Source organism: Vicia villosa, linkage group LG5 (assembly GCF_029867415.1).
Source record: "Vicia villosa cultivar HV-30 ecotype Madison, WI linkage group LG5, Vvil1.0, whole genome shotgun sequence".
Classification (NCBI taxonomy): domain Eukaryota; kingdom Viridiplantae; phylum Streptophyta; class Magnoliopsida; order Fabales; family Fabaceae; genus Vicia; species Vicia villosa.
The window spans coordinates 32,532,611-32,549,652 of NC_081184.1; positions in this window are offsets into that span (position 1 = coordinate 32,532,611).

Below are 17,042 nucleotides of genomic sequence, written 5' to 3' on the forward strand. Positions count from 1 at the left end.
GGAAGTCACCTGATCTCCTGGTATAGCAAGAAGGAAGCCACAATTGCCCTCTCTACAACAGAAGCAGAATATGTTTTTGCTGCTGGATGTAGTACACAGATGCTCTAGATGAAAAGTCATCTAGAAGACTATCAGATATATGAGAGTAACATTCCTAAATTCTGTGATGATACTTCTGCTATTTGTTTATCTAAGAATCCTATTTTACATTCTAAGGCTAAACATATAGAGATTAAACATCACTTTATTAGGGACTATGTTCAGAAGGGTGTTCTTTCTTTAAACTTTGTTGATACAGACCATCAATGGGCTGATATCTTTACAAAACCCCTTGCTGAAGATAGGTTTAAGTACATTCTGAAGAACATCAGTATGGAATTATGCCCAAAATGAGGTTATGAGAAGATCTGATATATGGATTAGATTGAAAATTGTAACACCCTTCTAATACCCCGCATAAATAATAAATAATAATCAGAGTAAACATGAAAAAGGGCATTACAACTTCCAAATAATTAAACAATAATACTCATGTCATGCCATAAAGGAGAACGTCAACCAAATTTATTCAGATTCATCATGTTAACACAGCGGAATTATCTATAACATCTGAATAACAAACAGCCAAGTCACAGACTTAGAGCGTCAACATACAAATCCATCCAAAATAAAAAGTTTAACAAGTAACTCTAAACGACGCCCCCAGTGTTACACGACCAGAGCATGACACGGACCCAACTGACTCTAACGAACTACTTGACGAGCTAATCCTCACCAAGTACGAGAGCTACTCCTTAATCTGAAAAATAACAACAGTAAGGGTGAGTCTCATTCACATTTAACTAATGTTATAAGATATAGATAATAAAATATCATTTCACATGCCATTCACCCAATCACAGTTATGATCAGATTCAAACCATACCATCAGCAAGCAAACAACCAAATTAACACATATTATAACATTGGACAATCTTCCATTCATGTTATAATAGCAAAACAGCCTAATGCAATGCAACTACATGCATGTGGTACCAAAATCTGGGATAACCCAACTCACCGATCCACCATCATCAAGGATACGGTAACACCCACTCACTAATTCCACACAATGGGAATTAGCTACCACTGATCCACCATCGTCAAGGACCAGCCACAAAATGATTATGAATGCATGCATCAACCATAACATGCTCATCACCCACATACATCGATCAATGTCATAATCATCAATAAAACACATATTTCATACCAACAATACATGTATAATAAAACACCAGTTATAACCACATCATCATACAGGTAAGACATTCGTTAGTGTACCTATAAGCATATCCCACCACAACAAATAAGATCGAGTGTTTTAAAAATAATTCAAGCCACAACTCAAAACACCATTTGATTGTATAAATTATTTGATTAGCTTCACTGTACTCGAAACGGCACCAAAATCATGCTTACGGTTTAAAAGTTACACATTTTTAAACTTTTCAAAACGGCCTGTCGCATCAACTAACAGCACGCGGCGCCACACACATTCGCGGCGCGGAACGAATCGGAACAACGCCTTCGCGGCGCAAACAAGGTTTCGCGGCGCGGAACGAGAAGAAACTACGCCTTCGCGGCGCGGCCATACTCTCGCGGCGCGTACTGAGCACAACAAAACTTCCTGGCCTTCTGCCACGCAGTTCGCGGCGCCAACTCCTGGACGCGGCGCGAACTGGCGATTTCCAGCGCTCCGAATAGCAGAAAACAGCCTGCGATTTCGTCCCTCTTTCACCGAATCACTACCAAACCAATCTCACTCCAACCAGATTTCGCATACAGTGAAATAACACATATTATAACACATTTATAATACATTCAACCATCCAATTATCACCATACATGATCAACACAATTCATTATAAATCAATTCTCCCAAAACCTGGCATTTCTACAACCTAAGCATAACCCAATTGATCCGAATAACATGATCAAATTCTATCCTACCACCTATAATCCCATAATAGAAGATAAACGGAAGAGTCCCCCCTTACCTGAAGGTTGATTCTTCGCTCTTCCTCGGTCGCACTTCTCCGTTCCTCTTCTCTTTTCACGTTCAGACTTCTTTTCCCAATACTGTAACCTTCTCTATTCTACCACTCCTTCTATTTTATTAAGAATAAAATAAAATTATTTTAATTAGTAATAGGGCCTACCAATGCACCCCCTCCCTTACTAACCACAACTCAAGCCCAATTGCTTAATTCCTCATAATTCAATTAATTTAATTAAATTAAATTATGAAAATAAATGGAGTGTTACAACTCTCCCCCACTAAATAGTTTTCGTCCTCGAAAACATACCTTAGGCAAATAACTCTGGATAGGAATCCTTCATCTGACTCTCCAATTCCCAAGTCACATTCCCACCCGCTGGTCCTCCCCAAGCTACTTTGACCAGTGCTATCTCCTTGCCACGCAATTGTTTCAGCCTTCGGTCTTCAATCCTCATAGGCAAAGTTTCAACTGTCAGATTGTCCTTTACCTGTACATCATCGACTTGGATCACATGAGATGGATCAGCAATGTATTTCCTCAACTGTGATACGTGGAATACATCATGCAGATTCGCAAGCGTCGGTGGCAACGCAATACGATACGCCACTTCTCCCACCCTCTCCGTAATCTGGAACGGACCAATAAATCGCGGAGTCAACTTCCTTGATTTCAGTGCTCTACCAACACCAGTTGTGGGGGTCACCCTCAAGAACACATGATCTCCTGCTTGAAATTCAAGTGTCCTCCTTCTTTTATCATGATAACTCTTCTGACGACTCTGAGAAGTCTTCATCTTCTCCTGAATCATCTTGATCCTCTCTGTTGTCTCCTGAACAATTTCCGGTCCAATCACGGCACTTTCGCCCGATTCATACCAACATAAAGGCGTTCTACACCTCCGACCATACAAAGCTTCAAACGGAGCCATACCAATACTCGAGTGAAAACTATTATTGTAAGTAAATTCGATCAAGGGTAGATAACTATCCCAAGCACCGCCTCTTTCCAACACACAAGCACGCAACAAATCTTCTAGTGATTGAATAGTTCTTTCCGTCTGTCCATCCATCTGCGGATGATAAGCAGAACTCAATCTCAGCTTAGTACCCAAAGCCCTCTGCAAACCTTCCCAGAATCTGGATGTAAACCTTGGATCTCTATCCGACACGATACTCGAAGGAATACCATGTAAACTCACTATCCTGTCAATATACAATTGAGCCAGCTTCTCCATTGGTTAATCCATTCTCATTGGTATAAAGTGAGCAGACTTTGTCAACCTGTCTACAATAACCCAAATAGCTTCACAATTCTTCACCGTCCTCGGCAAACCTGAAACAAAATCCATAGATATACTATCCCACTTCCATTCTGGAATAAATAACGGTTGCATAGCTCCATACGGTTTCTGATGCTCAATCTTCGACTTCTGGCAAGTCAGACAAGCATAGACAAATTCAGCTATTTCCTTTTTCATTCCAGGCCACCAAAACAGCTTCTTTAAGTCATGATACATCTTGGTAGCACCAGGATGAATACTCAATCCGCTACGATGTCCTTCTTCAAGAATACTCTTCCTCAATTCGGCAACATCAGGGACACAAACACGATTACCAAACCTCATTATACCATTCTCGTCGATTCTGAATTCACCTCCTTTATCTTGATTAATCAGAGCCAACTTATCAACCAACTCTACATCAGTCTTCTGACCTTCTCGGATTTCCTCAAGAATACTACTAGTCAGCTTTAGCATACCCAATTTAACACTGGTAGGAGTGTCTTCACATACTAAACTCAAATCTCGGAATTGCTCAATTAGATCCAATTCTCTCACCATAAGCATAGACATATGCAAGGACTTCCTACTCAATGCATCGGCAACAACATTTGCTTTACCCGGATGATAATTTAGTTCAAAATCATAATCCTTGAGAAATTCTAACCATCTTCTTTGTCTCATATTCAACTCTTTTTGGTCAAAGAGGTACTTCAAACTCTTGTGATCACTAAATACTTCAAACCTTGAACCATATAGGTAATGCCTCCACAACTTCAACACAAATACCACTGCTGCCAACTCTAAGTCATGAGTCGGATAGTTTCTCTCATGCACCTTGAGTTGTCTCGACGCATAAGCGACTACCTGTTGATGCTGCATCAGTACACCTCCTAATCCTGACAACGAAGCATCACAATAAACAACAAAAGATTCCGCCGGATTCGGCAAAATCAAGATCGGCGCACTAGTCAACCTCTTCTTCAACTCTTGAAATCCTTCTTCACATTTCGAATCCCAAACAAACGCTTGACCCTTCCTAGTCAACTTAGTTAACGGTAATGCTAACTTTGAAAAACCTTCAATGAACTTTCTATAGTAACCCGCCAGACCAAGGAAACTACGGATTTCGGAAACTGACCTCGGAGCTTCCCACTGAGACACTGCTTCTACTTTCGTTGGGTCAACGGCAATACCATCCTTAGAAATTACATGCCCAAGAAAGCTCACTTCGTTTAACCAGAACTCACACTTTGACAGTTTTGCATAAAGTTTCTTTTCCTTCAATAGTTCCAATACCACTCTAAGATGATCCGCATGCTCTTTTTCATTCTTAGAATATATTAAAATATTATCAATAAATACTACTACGAACTGATCCAGAAAAGGATGGAAGATCCTATTCATATACTCCATGAAAACCCCCGGCGCATTGGTTACTCCAAATGGCATCACTGTATATTCGTAATGACCATACCTCGTTCTAAATGCTGTTTTCTGAATATCGTCCGTCTTCACCCGAATCTGATGATATCCCGACCTTAAGTCAATTTTGCTGAACACACATGCTCCAACTAGTTGATCCATCAAGTCATCAATCCTCGGCAAGGGATACCGATTCTTGATAGTAACCTTGTTGAGTTGTCTGTAATCCACACACAACCTCATTGAACCTTCTTTCTTCTTCACTAGTAACACCGGTGCACCCCACGGTGAGACACTAGGACGAATAAATTTCTTCTCAAGTAAATCTTCCAATTGATTCTTCAACTCATTCAATTCCGATGCAGACATACGATAAGGGGCCATCGACACAGGATTAGTTCCAGGAATTAGTTCAATAGCGAATTCCACCTCCCTCTCTGGCGGCAATTCTCTTACATCTTCTGGAAAGACTTCTGGAAATTCACATACTACCGGTAGGTCACTACTCACCGCTTTCTTTTTCACTTTCATGGATGCAATCAACATGAACACGACAGCCCCGTCCTTCATTGCTTCATCCACTTGTCTAGCCGTCATCGCTAAATCCTCAACACCGACATCTTCAGGAAAAATAACCGTCTTCGTGAAACAATTGATATGAACCCGATTACATTGCAACCAATTCATACCCAAGATAACATCAAGTTGTTCCAACGGAAGGCACACTAAGTCCATTCCGAATTCTCTACCAAAAATATCAATTGGACAGTTCAAACAAGCGAACGAAGTAGTCACTGAACCCGACGCAGGAGTGTCAATGACCATACTTCCATTAATCTCAGATATTTCCAAATTCAGTCGTTTAGCACAATCCAATGAAATAAACGAGTGAGTTGCCCCAGTATCTATTATTGCAATTAAAGGAGTGCCATGGATAAACACGTACCTTTAATCAACCGATCATCTGGAGTAGTCTCTGAACGAGATAAGGCGAACACCTTACCACCAGCTTGATTCTTCCTCGGCTTAGGACACTTAGGACTGATATGACCTTCTTCCCCGCAGTTGAAACAAGTTACAGTGTTCCCTTTGCACTCAATAGCAATGTGACCTGCCTTTCCACATCTATAGCACTTCTTTTCCTCACTTTTGCATTCGTGAATGCGATGTCCAGGTTCTCCACACTTGAAGCACTTAATAGGGGCACTAGAGTCTCCCCCACTAGGCTTCTTCCAGCCTCCAGCTTTCTGGTTACCCTTACCATAAGGCTTACCACTATCCATATGCTTTTTCCCTTTCCTGTCGACTAACTCGCGAGAGTGCGACGACTTCAGTTTAATATTGTCCTCTTCAAAGATTCGGCTGCAGTCAACCAAATCGACAAACCTGCGAATCCTCTGGTATCTGATACCCTGTTTAATCTCATCGCGGAGACCATTCTCAAACTTAACACACTTCGAGAATTCACTAGCCTCATCATTATTGTAGTGGACATAATACTTTGCTAGCTCCACAAACTTGGACGCATACTCTGGCACAGTCATGTTACCTTGTGTCAGCTCCAAAAATTCAATCTCTTTCCTGCCTCTAACATCCTCAGGAAAGTACCTCCGCAAGAATTCTCTCTTGAACACCCCCCAAGTGATTGCAACACCTGCAGCTTGCAGTTCGTCCCTACTAGCCATCCACCAATCATCAGCTTCTTCAGACAGCATGTGAGTCCCATATCTCACCTTCAGATTTTCGTCACAATCAATCACCCGGAAGGTCCTTTCAATCTCTTTCAGCCACTTCTGGGCGCCTTCGGGATCGTGAGTGCCTTTGAACAACGGGGGGTTGTTCCTCTGAAAACTATTCAGCTGCCTGTCAGCACCAATTCCAGCTCCATTGGCATTCCCTCCCAGCACACCAGCAATCATGCCCAGAGCCTCAGCGATAGCATCATCGTTTCTTCCTCCTCTTCCAGCCATTGTTCTGCTAAATATCAAACAATATCTATTAGAACAAGAAGTATCGACAGTGTCAACCTTACACTAATCGCATACGAGGGATTAACCGACACTAAGACTCTGACTCAACGACCGACAATGCTCTGATACCACTATTGTAACACCCTTCTAATACCCCGCATAAATAATAAATAATAATCAGAGTAAACATGAAAAAGGGCATTACAACTTCCAAATAATTAAACAATAATACTCATGTCATGCCATAAAGGAGAACGTCAACCAAATTTATTCAGATTCATCATGTTAACACAGCGGAATTATCTATAACATCTGAATAACAAACAGCCAAGTCACAGACTTAGAGCGTCAACATACAAATCCATCCAAAATAAAAAGTTTAACAAGTAACTCTAAACGACGCCCCCAGTGTTACACGACCAGAGCATGACACGGACCCAACTGACTCTAACGAACTACTTGACGAGCTAATCCTCACCAAGTACGAGAGCTACTCCTTAATCTGAAAAATAACAACAGTAAGGGTGAGTCTCATTCACATTTAACTAATGTTATAAGATATAGATAATAAAATATCATTTCACATGCCATTCACCCAATCACAGTTATGATCAGATTCAAACCATACCATCAGCAAGCAAACAACCAAATTAACACATATTATAACATTGGACAATCTTCCATTCATGTTATAATAGCAAAACAGCCTAATGCAATGCAACTACATGCATGTGGTACCAAAATCTGGGATAACCCAACTCACCGATCCACCATCATCAAGGATACGGTAACACCCACTCACTAATTCCACACAATGGGAATTAGCTACCACTGATCCACCATCGTCAAGGACCAGCCACAAAATGATTATGAATGCATGCATCAACCATAACATGCTCATCACCCACATACATCGATCAATGTCATAATCATCAATAAAACACATATTTCATACCAACAATACATGTATAATAAAACACCAGTTATAACCACATCATCATACAGGTAAGACATTCGTTAGTGTACCTATAAGCATATCCCACCACAACAAATAAGATCGAGTGTTTTAAAAATAATTCAAGCCACAACTCAAAACACCATTTGATTGTATAAATTATTTGATTAGCTTCACTGTACTCGAAACGGCACCAAAATCCGGCTTACGGTTTAAAAGTTACACATTTTTAAACTTTTCAAAACGGCCTGTCGCATCAACTAACAGCACGCGGCGCCACACACATTCGCGGCGCGGAACGAATCGGAACAACGCCTTCGCGGCGCAAACAAGGTTTCGCGGCGCGGAACGAGAAGAAACTACGCCTTCGCGGCGCGGCCATACTCTCGCGGCGCGTACTGAGCACAACAAAACTTCCTGGCCTTCTGCCACGCAGTTCGCGGCGCCAACTCCTGGACGCGGCGCGAACTGGCGATTTCCAGCGCTCCGAATAGCAGAAAACAGCCTGCGATTTCGTCCCTCTTTCACCGAATCACTACCAAACCAATCTCACTCCAACCAGATTTCGCATACAGTGAAATAACACATATTATAACACATTTATAATACATTCAACCATCCAATTATCACCATACATGATCAACACAATTCATTATAAATCAATTCTCCCAAAACCTGGCATTTCTACAACCTAAGCATAACCCAATTGATCCGAATAACATGATCAAATTCTATCCTACCACCTATAATCCCATAATAGAAGATAAACGGAAGAGTCCCCCCTTACCTGAAGGTTGATTCTTCGCTCTTCCTCGGTCGCACTTCTCCGTTCCTCTTCTCTTTTCACGTTCAGACTTCTTTTCCCAATACTGTAACCTTCTCTATTCTACCACTCCTTCTATTTTATTAAGAATAAAATAAAATTATTTTAATTAGTAATAGGGCCTACCAATGCACCCCCTCCCTTACTAACCACAACTCAAGCCCAATTGCTTAATTCCTCATAATTCAATTAATTTAATTAAATTAAATTATGAAAATAAATGGAGTGTTACAAAAATGTTTATTTATTTTCTTATCAGATGTTCTGTCTATGTATGATCATTTAGATACTCTGATTCTGTTATTGCTAACGTTTCATATATCTAAGTATGATACAGAACTTCTGTTAAAGCAAAACAGTTGTCACCAGCTATTCCAGATGATGACCACGTGTTCATTCTGAAGGGACAAGCATGCGGCAGTTGATGAGACGCCGCCCTAGGTAACTATGCAAATCATTTCAAATTTCACGCTATCTCCTCTAACGTCTCTCTTCATTAAATATGATTGATTCACATTCTGTAACCGTCTGCATTCAGAACGTAATTGCATTTTATTTTAAATCCGTGTATATATAAACACATCTCATACTCATTTCATCTCTTTCCACTCATCTTCTTTGTTCATCGTTATATGCATTTTTGCCTCCTCTTTTCTCTTTTCAAAAACCCTAAAGTGAAACCTAGTAATCTCAAGTGTTCTTCAATGGCTTCTTCATCAAATGTTCAACGCAAGGCTTCATCCTCTAAACATCAAGAACAAGAACAACAACAGAAATTTGTCTCCATTCCATTGAAGACATGTTTGATTCCTTATAAGGATTTGGAAGTTCTCTGCGAACTTATGGTCGATTTTGAAAATCTGCAAGCACACGATTTCAACATCAAAACAGATATGTTGGTTCAAGGATGGGAAAACTATTTTGAACAGCTAATTGGACCGGTTTATCCTGATTTGGTTAAGGATTTTTGAACTCATGCTACCTTAACTCCTACTGCTATCATCTCGTTTGTGTTAGGGCAAGAAATTACAATAACTGAGAATCTAATAAGGAAGTTATTGAATCTCCAAGGTTTGGGTGGAGTAACTGGTGCTCTTCCTGGAAGAACTGATTGGGATACAATTTGTCCAGAAATATTTACTTCTGGTAAAGGTTCACCTCACACAACAAATCTGAAGCCTTCTTACAGAGTGTGGGCGAAAATCATTCTGGGATCTCTTCATTACAGAAAATTAATTGTTTCTGCAACCTATACAAGTCAAGATCAGCAGTTCATTCTATACTGCATTAGAAAAGGTATGAGAGTTAATCAACCTCATATTCTGTTTCAACATCTGAGGACTCATGTGAAAGAATCAAGGGAAGCAGAACGTCTGAAGTATCCCAAGATTAAAAGGAATACCATCCCTATGGGAAGGTTGATATCAGACAATCTGAGTGAGAGTGGTCTGCTTGATACTCTAAGAGCAGCTGGCTCTATTCAAGATCTGACTATTGTTAGTGGGAGCACTTTGTTTGCTTAGACTCTGAGGAGAATGCAGCTGATTCAAAAAGCGACCACTCCTCCAACAGTAATTCCTGATATTCTGACAAGAAGAACTCCTGTTGCTGATTTCCCTCTGATCTTCAAGGAAGAACTATCAGAATCTGTCCAACTATATTTGGAGTCCTATGTAAGAGAACAGTCAGATGTTGATCCTGCTTGGATTCGTGGAAAAACTCTTCCATCATTGGATGATCTAATCAAGAAGGATAAGAAGAAGAAACAGAAGAAGAAAAGAAAAGCTGATCGTGAAGGTCCTGCTACAAAGAAAACCAAGAAGCAGAAGAAACCTTCAAGTATTGTGATCTCTGACTCTGGACCTATTAATAGTTCTGAACTAGTATCAACAGATAAACCCGATTCTCTCAAAATCCCTAGAACTTCTGAATAGCTTTAGAAGCTTATAGAAGATATTGATAATGTAGACACCTCTAGTTTACATTCTGTTTCTGACCTTTCCCCCCAGAAAAATCCCAAATCTTCTAAAAATCCATCTCTTTCTTCCACCAAATCCAAAGGAAAACGCCCTCTTCATTCTGAACCTAAACCATCATCACCTATTCTTAAACCAATCTCACCAATTTCTTACCCTTCATCTATATCCACCGCAGAATCATCACCCTCTCTATCCTCTTCAACCACCTTTGTTTTGTTTTATAGAGAACCTGAACCATATTTCATTCTTAACCCAGACTCTCCAATTACCTGTCTCAGAATCAACCCTCTTAAACCTTCTGTTGATATTCCTTTTGAAATATTAAAATATAAGGTTAGAATAGGGTTAAATGCTCTGAAGGTTGCTCATGACTCCAGGCTGGATCATGTAGCTGTTGGAAAGCTTTGGAAAACTTTTGGTAAGGAAGTATAAACTGAATTCTGGATCTCCAGAAGGATTGTTTAGCTGATGCTCCTGGTCCTGCTGGACTTGCTTTAGAGTATGGTGTAGGCAAGTACTATCATCCTATCACCAACTGGAAGCCTCTGGAAGAAAAGCTGTTTGTTGATGAGTTGGAAGAAGAAAATCCTTTGGCTCTGGTTATCTGGAAGCCATATCCTTACAAAGTTCTGACTGGAGATTTTCAGCTTCTATTCAACTGGTTCCGGGAGAACCCTCTAGAAGATAATCCTGACATGGTGTATCCAGAGGTTGAGTATCCTCCAGAAGTAGAGATTCCTGTCTTTCAAGGGCTCCCTGCTGAAGAAATTCCTGTTGAGGAAAATATAGAAGATGCTCAAATGGTTGAAGCTGATGCTGCTCATCTTGTCCTAGAAGATAGCTTTGTTGCTTCTTCTGTTGGTCCTTCATCTTCTGTTCTGATGAACACTCTGAAGGAACTCCAACAGAATCAGGCTACCTTGGCTAGTCGTCTGGACGAGCAAGATGACACAAATGAGGAAATCAGAATTTGGATGAAGAAACAAGAAGAAACCTCCAAGAAGCAAGTTGAAGACACCTCTGAGATTAAGAACCTTCTGGCCACCTTAGCTTCTAAGTTTAGCCAGTCGTAATTTGTGTCTTGTGTCTTAGTTGTTTTTCTTTGTTTTTGCATCTGTTTTGTTGCATCTGTTTTGTTGCATCTGCTTTGTACTCCCTTCTGCTTATCAATGAAATATATTTTTCTTTCTTCACTCTATGTGTCTTTCATCTGAATCTTTTATGCTTTTTGATGTTATGACAAAAAGGGGGAGAAACGTGATAATTGAATTGATTTATAATATCATTTGCTGGGCTTAAGTCTCAACATTCCTAACATTATTTGCAAGTCTTTTCTGTCTTTGATAGTTTTGCAGGAATGTGATATTCTGGACAAGCTCAATATGAGGAGAAGCAAATATTGGGGAGAAACAAATATGAAGAAAATCTCTTAAAGAATTGAAGCAAGCTTAGTGCTCTGAAGCTTCAAGATCAGAAGCAAGCAATGCTTTGTTAAGCCAAAAGCTCTGATACAAGAAGTCTCAAGATCTGATAGCTCTGATACAAGCAAGCATTCTTGATGATCTAATAAAGCCAAGTTGATCTCTAAGAGAATTCAAAGCTCTGAAGCTGTCCAATGGAAGCTCTGAAGTAAATCTCTGAAGATTCAAAGTTCAACGTGAAAGTCTCATTTGAAATGGAAAATACTCAGGGAAGTCATTTATTTATAAAATTCTTCTAGTATTAATTTCAGGGGGAGATTGTTAATCTCAGGGGAGACTTATTCACACACTCTGAATTATATGCTTATATGCTATATCTGTGTTTTGTCTTTGTTCATCTGATATTCTGGATACAAATTCATATCAATTTTGTATGTTTTTGTCATCATCAAAAAGGGGGAGATTGTTAGAACAAGAAATGTTCTGATCAATATTCTTAGTTTTGATGATAACATTATGTATGAATTTTGTATACGACAATGTGGTACTCTAATTCTTTACGTTTTCCATTTCAGGAAAAGTATAAAAGAGTATGCATAAATCAGCGTTCAGAAGCACTGACCCAGAAGTTCTAGATGGCTTCATCAGAACATGGTCTGGAAAGACATCAGAAGATGGTCCTGCAGAATTAGAACATGATCTGGAAAGCATAAGAAGATGGCAGTCAGAAGCAAAGCTCTGGAGCTCTGATGGTATCACGCTCAAAGCACTTCAAAGTCTGAAGACAGAAGTTGCATCTGCACCAAAGCTGAAGACTCTGATATTCAAACGTTGTTATCTACACAATCTGAGTCCAGAAGAAAGTACAATATGAAAAGGCTATAACGTCAAATCTCTGACTGACAAAAGGAACGTTAGAAGCTACAAAAGGTAAAGTCAGTAAAAGCAGCAAAAGCATGGCTCGAGGTAGTTGACAAAAGAGTGAAACATTAAATGCAGCTTTGTACTATTCACGCAAAGCATTAAATTCTCCCAAAGGTCATTTCCTCTCAGCGCCTATAAATAGAAGTTCTGATTCAGAAGCAGATATAACACTCTTGCGCAAATACATCGAAACGCTGTCAAACTGAAAATCAAAGAAGAACTTCATCTTCAACCTCACAACTTTGTAATATCTTAGTGAATGTTAAGAACTAGAAATTAAGAGAAATATCACTTGGTGATTACAGCTTTATTAGAAGTGAATTAAACTCTTGTAACATTTATCTTACATTAATTGTAAAAGGATTTCCTAGAGTGATCAAGTTATGATCTGTAGACTCTAGAAGTCTTAGAGGGTATCTAAGTGGAGAACCATTGTAATCATTTTGATTAGTGGATTAAATCCTCAGTTGAGGTAAATCACTCTAAAGGGGTGGACTGGAGTAGTTTGGTTAACAACGAGCCAGGATAAAAATCATTGTGTTCAATATTTTTTATCTGCCAAGTTTTAAGTTACACTTATTCAATCCCCCCCTTTCTAAGTGTTTTTCTATCCTTCATAACAATTTATATAGGTTTATTGTTGTGAGGAGCCATTATTTCAAGGCTTTAATATTATTGTTATTTTTAAAATGAAAATCAACCTAACAATTTTATATTCTCCCAACTAATCACCAAGAAAAAAATCACTACTCAACAAAAATTCTTAGTTGAATAAATTTAATTTATTATCCCATATATTTGTGCACTTGTAGACTTATCAAGTTAATGGGTTCATATGTCAGAGATTATTTTATACTTATTTTTATTTATTAAAAGGTTAGAATTAATTGTGTTCCCATTTTTCTTTTACTAATAAAACTTGAAGTCTTGCCTGTTGCACAAGTATATAAGATAGAGAGGTTCATACATTGAGGTAAAAAAAACAAAAAATTCTATTTCAAAAATAAAAAATAAAAAAATACATTGATAATTAGCCTGACAATACAAGCATGCACTACAGTTTAACTTGTGTGTTTGTTGAAGTAAATATAATTTTGAGTTAAAACTTGGTCTACAATCCATGGTAGACTTGAACCCATTTTTAGGTTTACTAATAAATGATCCAAATTTACACTTTTATATTTTTTTAAAATATTATTTGTTGGAACAAAATCAATTCTTATTCTTTAGGTTTTGATGATAACAAAATACTTAAGAAACAATAGGGTATACTTACATTTGTTCAAGTGTGCAGAGTCATATATAAACTCTAAATTAACTTGGTTCTGACTCTGTTAAATAGCTTATAAAGAGAAACAAATGTCTCAAATTCTGAAGGATCAGAATCTAATGACCCAGCTCTTGGAATATCAACTTCTGACGACAACTTAGATTCTGGTGACCTAGAAATCATAGTACTATACCTCTGGCCTGTACTGTGTGCAAAGCAGTTCCATCTTATCAAAAGCTAGATCATGTAAAAAGTCAACTAGGGCTTCTAATGCAAGGCCCAAGGCATTATGACACAACCGTTTTAGTATGCTTCAACATCCCTATGGTCGCCATGTTTAAGAAAGACATCGTGGATAAAGCCTTTACACAAAAGATGGAGATCTTCACAATATCACCTTCCAATGTCTCTTTCTTGAAAACCGCTTCTCAGCAAAGACACTAGTGCAAGTCATCTCCAATGACTCTTTTGTTGCCTTTATATAAGGAGATGATGATTCAAAAGAAAACTACAACAAAATATTACAACAAGGATAATAATTGATTTGATCACTAAGCTTTTGTATATATTTGTTATATTGCACATAGTCTTGAGATTTCTCATATTGGTATATCTTAGAAATCTCAAATAACAAAGTTTTTGTTATTGTTCTATTCTTTGTGCACCTCTAATTGTATATCAATTGCATCTTGTTGTCTATTCATCTAAACTATTTGTTTTGAGTTTTATTTGAAGTCTCTTGCATGCGTGCTTGAACAAGGAAGTCTCTTTTCAGGATTGATTGAGCAAGGGGGACTCTCGAGGTGTTCTTAAGAAAAGGAAGTCACTTGCTAGGTGGCTTGAGCGGAAGTCTATTTTTAGGTTGATTGAGCAAGGAAGTCTTGAGCTAGTTTGTTTAAGCAGGTTGTAATCAAGTTTTGATTATAGTGGTAGTGGAAAATCTCGTGTGGGACAAGGGGACTGGACTAAAGTTTAATTAAAAATGAAATCTATTTAATAGAAGTGACATGTGTAAGATCAAATGGTTTACTCTAAGAAGAAGGTATATATTATTTTTCTCAAAACCTAAACTCTCTTTAAGCACAATAAGTATCAATTCGAAATTTGATTTTTATCCATCAGTATACAACTGGTGTTACATGTGCTAATTTCTTTCCATATTGATTATGCAGCTGTGTCATCTTTAAGATTTCAATCTAGCCTCTTTATGGGAATGAAGTGTGTGTCCGCGAATATGCCGATTCACATTGTTAAGTTTTTTAGCTTATTTTGATTTTATTTTTGATTAATTTAGTTTAGTTTAGATGGAATTAATTCATTATTTGAAAAAATGTATTTCTGCTCTTGTGCATTGATGTGGCTTTTCAGTATATTAGCTATTTTTCCTTAAAAAGGTACTACTTAAAAAAAGACTTACTGAGTTTAGAAATCTTTATTGTGTTGAAATTGCAGACCAGGAAAGAGTATTTGAGTACTTCACAAAGAAAGGTTGGAAGCAACATATGAAGAAGAATTAATGTTGTTATTGGATGAAGTCAATTTTTATGTAAATTTTAAGATTTTATTTTCTTATGAAAACAAGATCATTTTTAAAAAAATACAATTTTAGTTGTTAAGAATAATTTATAACATTTTATATTTCATTGTTTAATTGTGTTTACGTTTCTTGATTAAAAAGATATATTTTAAAAACAGTAACTTATATTAAAAAATAATTTCTTCATTAATGATGACAATTTAAATAAAAATACTGTGATTGATTCTAATTTGTGAAATTAAATTAAATTAACTTTTTTTTTATTATGACATCAATTGTTGAAAATTTTGCATAGTTAAAAAAACAATTTATTACGAAGATTTCAGTTGTTGATACTAATATTTTTCATAACAACAATTACTTTTTACCCTGTTATGTCAAATAAGGCAACAATATTTATTGTTGGGAAACGTTAGTTATGGCAGCGACATTGAATATTGTTGCAAAAATTTTCGCAACAACACTTATACCAACGATATGCATCAACAAATTTTTTTTCTGCACAAAACACATTTGGTAGCAACGATGTATTTATCTCAATGACTTATGTCGCTGTCAAAAATGATTTTTCTTGTAGTAATTAATATTTCCTTTAGCAGCGCTTTTTAGGAAAAAATTATGCCTACTCTATGGTTTATGGCAGCGGTTTCCGAAGAACGTACTTTAGCAACGCATTTCAAAAGCGCTTTCTAAAGTATGACATCTAACAACGCTTTTTAAAAGCTCCCAATATGTATGGCCTTTAGCAGCGCTTCTCAGAAGCGCTTTCTATAGTTAGCCTTTAGCAACACTTTTTCTCAATTTAGTATATAGTTTTAACATTTTTTTTTAGAATTATAGCAACGCTTTGGTATAAAAGCGCTGTCAATGTGTTGTACCACATCATTTTATGCATAGCATGGTCACCATCATCATTATCATCATTATCATTATTATTTATATTCCATTTACTAACAAAAATATACAAAAAGAGATTGTGTTTTGCTTGTTGCTTGTTTCTCTAAACGGGTGATTAATCAGGAAGTTCAAGCAAGATTAGGGTTTTAAAACCCACAAAAAATTTCTAACATTCTCATATGCTCAAATGATTGTCCCCATCAAAATAAAAGTCTAAGAATGGCTCAATTCAAAATCAACAACTTTCAAGTTCATCTGGTGCACAAATAAGGGTTTTTACCTAATTCATCTGGGAAGTTGACTTTTAATCAGGACATGGCTCCATGGCTCAAATTATGATTCAAGGATCTTCAATTTAATATTACAATCCACTCACATCATTCATTTAAAGAGAAGATCTTGATTCAATTGGAATCCACAAGATTGCAGTTCATTTGAAAAAAGTCAACTATGTAGGTCAACCTTTGACTTTTGAGAAACTTGGTTAACTATGGACTTTTGAAGATCAAAATAATCAACA